Genomic DNA, 13,754 nt, shown 5'->3' with positions numbered 1-13,754 from the left:
CTTTAACTTTATGTCTGTGGGGCATGCTGATGCTACCACTGAGTCACGTGCCAGGCTATTATTACAATTTCACTTCCACAGATTTAGAACTACTTTAGCATAAAAATGTTGCTTTGGAGAAAATATGGGTAGACACCAGCAGAGCCAGTCATCATTGTAAAATAACAACAATAATAATCACCACTTATAGAGCAAAAATGGCTAATCCTTGTTCACTACTCTTCAGGCTGTAGTATTAATATGTGGTCTGTGAGGTGAGCTGATGAGAAGATACTCCAACCCCCCCACTGAGACTGGCCACATGACCTCAATTCAGGCCATCAACTTAGCCCTTCTTCAGCGTATCTTTATTTTTCCCCAAATTTTATTAAGGCACCTCGAGTTACAGCAAAGTTATTCATATTGAATATTTGACGTACAGTGTTTCATCATCTAACCTGCCACATAGTCAACTTCCCTCCACCAGTATTCCCAGGTTCCCTCTCTTACCCTCCACCCCGCCCCACCCCCAGCCTGCCATCTTAACAGGCATCTTTTAAGTCTGCTTATTAGACTTCGGGTTCTCGTTGACCCTGTGGTTTGGATCTTTAGCTGTATCGTTTCTTACCCTACCCATGGACCTGAATCCCCTTGGCCCTGCCCAATACTTCTCATCTGTCTCATCTCCCCTTCCCCATTACTTTACTTTTTTTTCAGGGTGTCTTTAATAATTAGTGTGGAAGAGTCGTTCTGTAGAAAGAGGAGAGTCATGCAGGCTCAGAGATGGAAGCCGAGTCTCCAACCTCAGAGGGAAAGCTGGGTGAATAGAATAAAATGTGCTCAAGGACAGGAAGCACAAAAAAAAAAAAACCTGACAGCACTCGTGTCCCTTGCATGAAGACACACAGTGAATAATGGTTCCAAGTGTAGGCTGGGAATCAAACTGCCTAGATAGTCTCAGGGAACAACCTTCCTGAACTTGGTCTCCTCTTTCATAAAATGCTAATAATAGGGCCAGAGAGATAGTACAGCTGGTAAGGTGCTGGCCTTGCCTATAGCCAACTCGAGACCAATCCCCAGCACTGCTAGCAGTACCCTGAGCACAAAGCCAGGAGTATGCTTTGAGTATAGCTGGGTGTGACCCAAAAACCAAAACAACAACAACAAAATAGGAATTTTTTTAAGACACAAGCTAATAATAGAACTGAACACATGGAGCTGTTTTGAGACCTGAATGAATTCATGCATGGGAAACTCTAGTTCTTTTGGTTTTCAGGGGGCTCCCAAATTGTGATCAGAGGGCTCAAAAGTCATCCTTGGTGGTCCTCAGCCACATGGTTCAATACTTAGTGCCAGGAATGTGTATCTGCTCAGGAATGGTGGTGCCCAGGGGCCACTGGGGTCACACCCAACAGTTCTGGCAATAGAACTTAGGGCCTCGTTAACTCATGGCATGTGCTTCGACCTCCTGCACTGTCTTCCCAGCCTCGTGATGCACTTTATACGGTGGTTGGCATATCATCTCCTAGTAAATATTAACTATTATAAGCTACTCCAGTTGTTCATGAAGCCATCTCCACCCTTGTCCTACTGTTGATTTGGTTTCCCAAGCAAATGGTTTCTTTCTTGAAAACAAGTGTGTGGTCTCTATTACTTATATCCTAAAGAGTCCAAACAAATGTCGTCATGATTTCCCTAAATTCCTGCATTCCATGCGATGCTTCATGGGAAAAAAATGTGCTTATGGATAAGTATGGGTAATTCTTAAATATTCTTTGTGTTCTAGCTTCTATATTGCTTTTCTCTCTGGTAGCCTCAGTATATATCATCTGTTAAAAGTTCTGCATGCCCCTAGAATGAAGAAACCAGATTAAAAAGACAATTCAGCAAACTGCTCTCTAAACTGATTTAGTTTTGCTTTCCTGCAAGCCTTTTGTTGTAGTGTACAAAATTTGCATTCTCCAGAATCCACTTTAATAAACAGTTCCAGGAGCAGAAGATAAAGGTGAGAAAAACAGAAGAATCTGCTGAGTGCGAGTTAGGCAGAGACGTCTTTGAATCTAAAGGCACATTCTTCTATGTTCTGTCCACATACACATAAGCACAGTGCAAGATCATGAACAATCTGAAAAGCAAATAGTAATGATAATTGGTTTTGAGTTTGCTTTTCCATTTCAAGTGCTACTTTCTGAGAGAACAAAGTTTTGATTGTTTGTTCAAGCAGATTATGTAGACCAGGCAAAATTAGTCAAATTTTAACTGTTTGAAACAAGAACACAGCTTATCTGAGACACCCAACAGTCTTTTGGGTGAAAAACTATGAGAATGATGGCTTTCCTTTTCTAGTTGCCAGAGTCAATTGTGGAAGAAATACTAGCCTGCAGATTTGTTTTCATTCTAATTCACACTGTCAGATACCTTTGTCTTCATTTGTAAGGATGGCCAAACTATTGCATAAACCATTAATGTGTCCCTCTGGGTCAAATTCTAGCGTCTGATTAGTCAAAATTGTGTTTCTTGCACTGTGGGTCAAATCTAGACAGTAAATGTTATTGTTGTGATTGTTGTCGGGCCCTCGGAGTTGTTAGAGGCAAAACTTCTGGACCAAGGCAGAGACCTCGTCCCCTCTGGCAGCCTTACACTCTAAATTAGACCGAGTTGTATAACAGCTTTAGGCATCTGATATGGGACTTGCCAAATTTCATGGCTTCAGGCACACGGAATGCACATCCCTGTTCCAGAGAGGCTAAATATTTTTCCAAATCAGTAGATAAAACAAACTCCCTGACCTCAACTTACTTCCTGGCGCCTGGAGTCCTGAGTAGCTGATGAAGAGTGTCTGTCTGCTATCAAGTGACAGAACGCATGCAGACTGGCTCCTGCGCGCGGGACCATGTGGGACCTGATCCCGTCTCCATCTTTGGAGTGAAGATTTTGGCCCCAACTTCAAGATCTAAGTCCAGAGGGCGCTGGGCCAGGGCTAGATACCATGAAATGCCATTGAATCAGCCCTGAAGGGCAACTGTGGCTTCTCGGGGCATGAGGCAATGTGCTGCAGCTGGCGGCTGGTGAAAAACGGTCATCACAGACCTCGAGACAAATCACGCCTCAGACGTCATCGCTGAAATGGAGCAGTGGCCGCAGCACAGTCTTGAGTAAATATGATGCAAAGACCGTCCGGAGCCAACCAAGGAGGGAATAATTCATCATGGGGAAGCTGAAACTCCTGATGGCATTGGGAAGCCACTTAAACTAGACTTGGGTGACATCTGCTTACAGAGTGAGAGACTGCCACCTACAGATAAAAGAAGAATTAGCCAAGCTAGAGACAGAAGACCATTAAATGGGTGGAGGGCTGGAGACTCCTCAGGGGGAAGTATCGCAGAAGGGAAGCTATACAGAGTTTAGAGTTTGACTGATTTAGTTAATTACATAATGTCATGAACTGTGGCTTCTTCTCCAGGAGATAAGCTCTAAATTTCTTAGGCACTGTGTGAGAGACTTTATTGCCTTTAAAGTCACAATGTAACATTTTACAAAGTAACAAAGTAACAGTTTACACATTGCAGATGTGCATTGGAAGTCAACATGTGTCATGTAGCAGTAAAAGAACAATACCAGGAAGGTTAATAACTCAAGGGAGTGAAGAACAGTACGCTTTGCACGCACAGAGTTTGATTCCTGGAACCACATACCTGCCTCTACCTCCCCAAACAAGGCCTGACATAGCCCTAAGCACCCACGCTCTTCTGGGGAGGACCCTAATATTTTAAGCCCAATATTAAGATATTTCCACACTCACAGCTCACTCTGATGCATCTACCTTATGGTTTTCCCTTTCTAGCCAATTCCATTTCCCTTTTAAGACTCTCACACATTTGTATGCCGGTTTCTTTCCCCACCCCTCCCCCACCCTTCTGCAAATAGGACTTGTTCCATCAATAAGCTGAGTTCACCTCACTTTTTTTTCTAAGTAATAAACCCAGCATAGAACTTATTTTCCAACAAAATGACTTGGAGACCAGAAGAAAGATCAAATGTGAATGGATCCCACAACAAATATAGAAAAAGAAATAATAAACCTTTCCTGATTATTCAATCTTGCCCAAGTGCTAATAATAATTTCTCTTTAAAATAGAAATTAATTTTCTGATTTTTTAAATGTTATTGTTGCTGTTCACAATAATTTATCACATTCAATATTTCAACACCAATCCAGAAACTATTACACCCTCCCACCACCGTTATTTCAAATTTTCCCACCGCCACCCAAACCTCCCCCCAAAGCATGTACTGATTATGTTATTTTGTATTGCTAGTTATGAATGATCCACTAAAAATTATCCCAAAAAGTTTTCTTAGATGAAAGTGTGTGAAGATTGTTTTATCTCATCCTGGAGTCATTTAAGCCTTTGTAAAAGAAATTACTCACATATTTTTACAATTTGCCCTTGTGTGCAACCTATATATATATATAATGTTTTATATATATAATGTTATATGTATATATATAATATAGCACTGTCATCTCGTTCATGGATTTGCTTTAGCGGGCCCAGTAACATCTCCATTGTGAGACTTGTTGTTACTGTTTTTGGCATATTGAATACACCATGGGTAGCTTGCCAGGCTCTGCCATGCAGGCAAGATACTCTCGGTAGCTTGCCAGGATGGAGGAATCGAACCTGGGTCGAGATATATATGTATATATATGTATGTATATATATATATATATATATATATGTATGTATATATATGTGTGTGTATTGATCAAAATAAACTGCCCTCCACACAACAATCTATCAAATGACCGCACTTCTTTTTTACTGTGTTGTCTCCATAATACATGCACATTGCTTGCTTTCTAACACGTCCCTCTGCTCCCAGTCTGCTGAGGCGGCCACCTCATTCTTCCCCGTTTCCAGCTCACGAAGAGGAATCAGCCTGTAGCTTTCAGCCTCACTTCAGTTCAAACTGCTTCAAATCTTGTGGCCCCACTCCCCCTGCACCAGGACCCTCAGCTTACTGTGCTCAAGTGTCCCCTATCACCCCTCCGCAGTTCCCGATTGTTAGCCCTTTGGGTGATGGAAACATCGCACTTCTCCCTGAGGGCCTGCTGCATACAGGTGCTGGCCCTGGAGAACAGCCCCACATGCGTTAGTAAGGGTGTGGCTTGGTCAAGGGCGTCAGCAATGGGAAAGATTCCCCTCACTATGATGGCCAAGTGCTCAAAATATGGAACTGGGGCTGAAGAGACAGTACAGCATGTAGGGTGCTTGCCTTGCACGCAGCAGACCTGGGTTCAATTCCTGGCACACCATATGGTCGCCAGTCTCCACTACCAGTGATCCCTGAGTACAGAGTTAGGAGTAAGACCTGAGCACTCCAGGTGAAACCCAGAAATCAAAGGGAAGGAAGGAAGGAAGGAAGGAAGGAAGGAAGGAAGGAAGGAAGGAAGGAAGGAAGGAAGGAAGGAAGGAAGGAAGGAAGGAAGGAAGGAAGGAAGGAAGGAAGGAAGGAAGGAAGGAAGGAAGGAAGGAAGGAAAGAAGGAAGGAAGTTAAACATTTACACCTCCCATATGTATATGCACACAAACAAAAATACTCTTTGAATATTTGCTTCCATACAGTGATTTGCATTTTTATATTTTATTCTGGAAGAAAATGCATTCTTCCAGAACAAAATACATTCTCAAAGTAGAGAAAGTTGAGACCTAAGCAAGAATCAGCATTTTCCCCCAAAAATCTCAGATCCAGAGCTGCTTTAATCAAATGAGGACAGAAGACAAAACAACAGCATCAATTGATTTAACAAAATAGTAAAATGTTGTTTTTACTACTATAATTCTATTTTACCAAACTTAAATGTTTTCTATCCATCTTTATTTGGTGGATAAAATATATGAATGTATTTTTTGGAGGGGGTGGGGGAAGTTGGGCCATTCAACCTGTATTCAAGGCTGTTTCAGGCTCAGGGATCACTCCTGAAGGTGCTCAAGGAACTGTATGTGTTGCTGGGGTCAGATGCATGCAATACAAGTGTCTTATCCCCTGCACTATCTCTCTGGCCCCAAAACAGTATATGTTTAATATTGTCTCAAAGATCAGATGACTAAATGCTCAGTGTCCATATGTATGTGTGTAGAGAAATAGATAGAGACTAATAGAAGTATATTCTTTAATTATAACAGCAATGCAGGGGGGACCTTATAGGGATTTTAGAATGAGTTTTTATGTGACCTAATGTAACATCATCACTTGTATCACTTGTCATTGATCTTCGATTTGCTCGAGCAAGCGCCAGTAACGTCTCCATTCATCCCTGTCACGTGCTAGTGTAGCCCAATGATATCTGCTCGTTCCAGGAACAGGAAGAGCCTCAAAACATTCATTCAGGGTTCTGACGAAGAAGTCTGACCATCTCATTGGTGGGCAGCCATGCGGTATTTTGACATCCCGTGGAATCCAGTCGGTAGCAGCTCTAGTCCAGCGGTCGTCTCTGAATCACATCATATTTATGGAAAATAAATTATCCAAGTACAATTTAACATTGGGGTTCATCCTTTTGATTTCTTTTTACTGGGAATTTTGCATCTCGGTTACTGGAAAGAAGAATGAAAAGATCCATGAATGAGGAGGTCTGTGAATAAAAGCAGGAAGAAAAGTAGGTTGAAGTTTAAAGGAATTCCATGGGGGGGAGGGGGTGGTGGGGGCCACCTCCACATGGCTTGATGCTCTGCTTGTTCCTCCAACTCCCCAGAGCAGGTTAACCTCCGTGCTGACACACCAGGGTCGTTTGGGAACAGTTCTCATCTAATCTCACACTTCAATTCCTTTCTCTGGAAAAACACAAGTAAGGAAGGAAGAGAGCAACGGCAACCCAGTCCCTCAGAGACTCCCCGTGGGCGAACTCCAATGCCTGAGTGCAGCAGGGATATTGCAAAGACTTGGAGAAGTTCACCAAGTTCAATAAGTGAAAATGATCATCTCAAAGGCCTTACCAGCAGCAACCAGTCCTGTAAGCTCTGGGAATGACTCAGTGACACTGTATTGAGGATATTTAATCAGCTCCAAGAAATGAAGAGCACAAGAAAGCATGAGAGTAAGAATGAGATCATCAGAAGTGACATATATGAAGAACATGGTAGGTGATATCAGCACTCGATAGAAAGTCTGAGCAGGGCTGGAGCGATAGCACAGCGGGTAGGGTGTTTGCCTTGCACTCGGCCAACCTGGGTTCAATTCCCACCATCCCATATGGTCCCCTTAGCATCGACAGGAGTAATTCCTGAGTGCAGAGTCAGGATTAACCCCTGTGCATTGTCGAGTGTGACCCAAAAAGAAAAAAAATAAAAAGTCTGAGCAGCAGAATAAAAGTAGATGAGGAAAATATTGAGGAGATCCAAGATAAGATGCAGGAAAAGTCTAGAAAACAAAGGAGGTAGAGGAAAAGTCTGTAAAAACAATGAATAGCACAATAGAGAACCAAGAGGAGCAATCTAAGAATCAATGGAGTTGCCAAAGAACAGGAAGTCAAATTTGTTGAAGAAAAACGACTTAAAGATACCATAAATGGGGCTGTCATGATGCAAGAATGACTGGGTAATAGTAAAGTGAGTAAGGCATTTGTCTTGCACACAGACTACCTGAGGTCACTCTCCAGAATCACATATGGTCCCCTGCGCCTGGAAGAAATGAGCCCTGAGCACCTCCAGGCGTGACCCCAAAACAAACAAAAACAAAAGAGATCATAGACAAGAGTTTTCCAGAGTTGAGGAGTGCAGGCACCTAAATTCAAGAGGCACAAAAGGTACCAGAAAAAATAGACCGCCCCCCCCAAAAAAAAACTCCAAGACATATTATAATCAGAATGACAAAAGGCAGAGGCAGAATATTGAAAGCAGCCGAAGAGAACTTCCATGCAAAGGAAAGCCCAGTAAGAGTCACCGCAAATCTACCAAATGAGATTCTAAAAGCCAGAGGAGAAAGGTGGGAGAAGGTAAAAAATAAAACAAAGGCAAACAAAAATTCAATGACGTGAACACCTCACTAAGAATACTCTAGCTAGCTAGATTATGACTCCGATTTGAACAAATAATACAAAGCTTAATGGACAGGCAACAGCTTAGGGAATTCATAGCCATGAAGCCAGTTTTGCCAGCATTAAAATAGCTTCTTTAAAGAGCAGGACAAACTTCTTAGTGTACTGCCACTGAGTACAGCACTCATTCATGGCGCTTATGGTTGCCTCTCGCAGAGGAAGAAGGTTTGCTTTCTTTAAAGCTTGGTAAGGAATTTTAAGTTTCTTCAATAATGAATTAATGTTTCCTTTCTAGTGGATATTCTATATTTTAAGTGACTTTTTGTTATATCTATAGATATTTTATGGTAATCTTTTACTTACTAATGTAAATATTAAACCAATATTGTATCTTTAGGATAAAACACACTTTTAAACTATTATAGGTCTTGGGGCTGGAGTGATAGCACAGTGGGTAGGGCGTTTGCCTTGCACACGGTCGACCCGGGTTCGATTCCCAGCATCCCACATGGTCCCCCAAGTACCACCAGGAGGAATTCCTGAGTGCAGAGCCGGGAGTAACCCCTGAGCATCACTGGGTATCACCCAAAAAAGCAAAATAATAATAATACATTTTATGGGCCTATTTATAATTTCCCTTAAAATTCCTTCAATTCTCCTCTCTTCAGTCTTACTAAATTGTATACTTGTAGATTTATCTATGTTCATTTTTAAACGCATTAGCATAGAACTATTCATATGATTAATTTCTAAAATTTATGTTCCTATAAGAAGAAAGATATATACAATTTTTGAAGAAAATTTATATCAATTTATCATTAATTTACAATTTTGTGAAATTTAATGAGTTTAGCCTAATCATCTATGTGTGTAGGTGTTACCACCTTAATTTTTTTAAAAAGATCTCTCTCATCTCCCTCTCTCTTCTTTTTTAATTTATTTATTTTTTAATTAGTGAGTCACAGTGAGGGTACAGTTACAGATTCACACATTTTCGTGCTTCTTTTTCCCTCATGCAATGCCCATCCCTCCACCAGTGTCCATTCTCCACTACCAATGAACCCAGTATCCCTCCCACCCCCCAATCCCATCCTCTCCACCCCACCCCACCTCTCTGGCAGGGCATTCCAGTTTGTTCTCTCTCTCTCTCCTTTTGAGTGTTGTAGTTTGCAATAGGGGTATTGAGTGGCCATCATGTTCAGTCTCTAGTCCACTTTCAGCATGCATCTCCCTCTCTCGATCTCTCTCTCTCTGTCTCTCTCTGTCTCTCTCTCTCTCTGTCTCTCTCTCTCTCTCTGCCAGAGTGACAGTAAAGCAGGTAGGGTGCTTGCCTTGCATGTGACTGACCTGGGTACTATCCCCAGTACCCTCTATGGCCCACCAAACACCACCAGAGTCATTCTTGCATCATGACAGCAGTACCAAGTGTAGCCCCAAAACATAACAAACAAGCAAACATATTTCTCTCATATGTGGGATATAAAGGAACATAGTGAAGGAATAACAAATGGCCAGAGTCACCAGAACTGGAGATTTTGTTTTATAGAAGTGATATTCCACTTTGGGAATGGAGGGGGCTGGGGGAGGGGCTTGGAACACTGGAGAAGGGAAGAGGGCCTGATGATGGGTCTGGCGTTGGAAAGCTATAGCCATGAAAATTGATTGACATTATTGTAAACCCAGGACTTCATTTTAAAAAGTGATAAAACTGGAGCTGGAGTGATAGCACAGAGGGTAGGGTGTTTGCCTTCCACACAGCTGACCCAGGTTTGATTCCCAGCATCCTATATGGTCCCTGAGCACCGCCAGGAGTAATTTCTGAGTGCAGAGCCAAGAGTAACCCCTGAACATCACTGGGTATGACAGAAAGAAAGAAAGAAAGAGAAAGAAAGAAAGAAAGAAAGAAAGAAAGAAAGAAAGAAAGAAAGAAAGAAAGAAAGAAAGAAAGAAAGAAAGAAAGAAAGAAAGAAAGAAAGAAAGAAAGAAAGAAAGAAAGAAAGAAAGAAAGAAAGAAAGAAAGAGAAAGAAAGAAAGAAGAAAGAAAGAAAGAAAGAAAGAAAGAAAGAAAGAAGAAAGAAAGAAAAGAAAGAAAGAAAGAAAGAAAGAAAGAAAGAAAGAGAAAGAAAGAAAGAAAGAAAGAAAGAAAGAAAGAAAGAAAGAAAGAAAGAAAGAAAGAAAGAAAGAAAGAAAGAAAGAAAGAAAGAAAGAAAGAAAGAAAGAAAGAAGAGAAAGAAAGAAAGAAAGAAAGAAAGAAAGAAAGAAAGAAAGAAAGAAAGAAAGAAAGAAAGAAAGAAAGAAAGAAAGAAAGAAAGAAAGAAGGAAAGAAAGAAAAAGAAAGAAAGAGAAGAAAGAAAGAAAGAAAGAAAGAAAGAAAGAAAGAAAGAAAGAAAGAAAGAAAGAAAGAAAGAAAGAAAGAGAAAGAAAGAAAGAAAGAAAGAAAGAAAGAAAGAAAGAAAGAAAGAAAGAAAGAAAGAAAGAAAGAAAGAAAGAAAGAAAGAAAGAAAGAAAGAAAGAAAGAAAGAAAGAAAGAAAGAGAGAAAGAAGGAAAACTACAAATGGCCCAGACAGAACATCATCTATGAGCCTTGTCTTCCACCAACCGGGGCCAGAGCAATAGTACAGCGGGGAGGGCATTTACCTTGCATGCGATTGACCCAGGTTCATTTCTTACCATCCCATATTGTCCCTGAGCAATGCCAGGAGTAATTCCTGAGTGCAGGGCCAGGAGTAACCCCTGAGCACTGCTGGGTGTGACCCCAGAAGTCGAAATAAAATAAAAATGTCCTCCACCCAGGGGTGTTTGGTACGTCTTGGTGCTTCACTTTAAAGAATTTCAGTAGGGCCAGCCTATCACCCCACACGACAGGTCTGAGCGTCCCCCCACCCCAACACCATTGGACACCCTTACCTCCGACATATTTCTCCCCTGAGGAAATATGCCTCCCTTGTTTAAACCCCCTAGTCTGTGTTCTATTGTCAGCAGTCCAAGCAGACTCACACAGAAGGCAAAGGTTCGGCTTCTGGAATATTCTCGCCCTTTGCTGAGGTGCCAACTCAGGTTGAAGATACTCATGAGCTAATACACATTCTCCGTGGACCGACCACCTGGAGGAAACAATGTCTCGACACAGCAGTTTACAGCAACACACGGGCTTATGGTTTGCACAAAGTACAGTACATGCCCCCAGGCCCTGTGATCCAAAGCTGATAGCATCTTTGCGGTTTAACAGCATTTCCTTTTTCAGAAAACATCCTCGTTCTGAGAGAGAATTTAATTGTGGCCTCTGTAAACACGTTGGTGGTATTTTACAGTGTTGCCCAGTAAAAAGCCTGAGCTGTTGTCAGTATCCTGTGATGACTTGCAAATGCTTAACAGGCTGCCTGGTAGGCATCTGGCCCTCAGACACTGTCAACGAACTCCATGGCTCTCCCAAGAAATGGTCAGTGACCGAGTTTCTCAGCATTAGTCTGTGGAGGGCAAGGATGAATGTGCAGGGGTCTGACCCATGCAGGACACCTGATATGGAGTAGACAACTGTCATTCAATAGAGGTAGGCCTACGCAGTGCAATACAGCCAGGAAAACCAGCCATGTGAAATATCTGCTGAAAATGAAGCTCTTGTCTTATTTGGATGAATTTTGCTCATGTTTGCCTCAGTTTGACTCAGGTTTCTCAATCTGGTATTTTTTTTTTTTGCAACATTCCTGGCATCATGTCAGAAAAACATTATAAAACAGCAGTCTTAAGACAATCAGCAGAACATCTGAGTCATAACAAAGACAGAACCCAAGAATTTGAAATACAAATAACCATTTTCTTCTTGAGGCATCTGAACTAAAAACCCATCGTCAATAAAATCTGGTAATACAGATGGTGAAAGAGATTGGAACTTTAGGACAATAAATTTTGTAGTAATTAATTAGTAAAACAGATATTTTTGTATGATGTTCTTTTGAGGCTCTGAGTGTATGCTGTTTCTGACCCTTCAAAATCAAAGCAATGGGGCTAGAGCCATATTATAGTGGGTAGCGTGTTTGCCTTGCACGCAGTTGACCCAGATTCAATCGCTGGCATCCTACATGATCCCCCCCCAACCTGCCAGGAGTGATTTCTGTGTTTAGAGCCAGGAATAATCCCTGAGCATCACTGGGTATGGACCCAAAATAAAGCAAGCAAACAAAAACCACCGCAATATATGGAATTAGATGTGGTATAACTTTCACAAAAAAAACAGCAGGATAATTTTTTTATTGACACTTCTAATTTTATTTCTAAAATAAAAAGTCACTAAGGACCAAAGCGATAGCAACTTGGCTTGCATGCAACCCACCCAGGTTCAATTCCAACATGACATGATGTTTTGAGTATTACCTGGAGTGACCTCTGATCATGAGCCAGGAATAACCTCTGAGTGCCACCAGGTATAGCACTCCAAGAAATAAACAAGATATCAAAGGACACCCTACTGAATGGGAGAAAATGCTTGCACTCTACATAAAATATACAAAACGCTCACAAAGCTAAAAATATTAATTACCTTACCCTACCCAAAAATGTGAATAGAAGACGAACAGACCATGAAGACCATATGTTCTTCCATGAAGAGAGCATATGATCAACCAGTAGACATATGAAGAAACAGCCAACATCACTTTTTATCATGGAAATGCAAATATAAATCAAAATAACAATGGGAGTTCATCTTACAGCAGTAAGAATGGCATATATCATTATTTGTATCACTTGTCACCCCAGTGCTCATCGATTTGCTCAAGTGGGCACCAGTAATGTCTCCATTCATCCTTGTCACATGCTAGTGTAGCCCAATGGCATCTGCTCGCTCCAGGAACACGAAGAGCTTCAAACTGTTCATTCAAGATCTTGATGAAGAAGTCTGGCCATCTCGTAGGTGGGCGGCCACATGGTCTTTTGACGTCCCGTGGAATCCAGTTGGTAACAGCTCTAGTCTAACAGTCATCTCCAAATCGCATTACGTGTTCGGCCCATCTGATTTTCTATGCCTTGGCATATATCATAAAAAACGAGAAACAAGCACCACTGTGGTGGAAGGGAAATTTCATTTACTATTAGTAGGAATGTTTTCTGGTTTAATCTCTAAGGAAAACAGTATGGAGGGATTTTTGTTGGATTGTTTGTTTTTTAGTAAAAATAGAAAGCCAGACAGATAGGATAGTGGGTAGGGCACTTGCCTTATACATGATCAACCCAGGTTCTATGCTCAGCATCCCATATGTTTCCTGGAGCTTCCCAGGAATGATCCCTAAGAACAAAGCCAGGAGAAAGTCCTAAACAGTGCCAGGTGTGGTCCCCCACAAAAAGTAAAATAAAATAAAAATAGAGCTCAGTGGTGGACAATGCCCTCCCATAGTCACTGGCTTGATAATCTAGGCTTACACCTTGCCATACAGCAGCCATCAGCTGCAGCTAGATGCGGGGCACTTCAAAAGTGGCTAATGTGGCCACAAAATATTTTAATTTAATTTTTAGTAATTAAAATAATAGTCTACCATTCTATTGGACAGTAGTAATCAAGCACAAGAGAGATAAGACTGAAAGATTTTGTTACCCACAGGCAAACATTATTCTATTATTATTCTCCTTGGATTTAGAACTAGCTTTTTCATTGTATGCTCTTTCATTAGCATCTCTCTGCCACAAGTACAGTCCTGCACTGCTTAATGATAGAGATATTCTGAGAAATACATCCTTGGG

Source organism: Sorex araneus, chromosome 1, assembly GCF_027595985.1.
Source record: "Sorex araneus isolate mSorAra2 chromosome 1, mSorAra2.pri, whole genome shotgun sequence".
Taxonomy (NCBI): domain Eukaryota; kingdom Metazoa; phylum Chordata; class Mammalia; order Eulipotyphla; family Soricidae; genus Sorex; species Sorex araneus.
The sequence above is the reverse complement of the archived record's forward strand: the minus strand, read 5'-3'. Positions refer to the sequence as shown.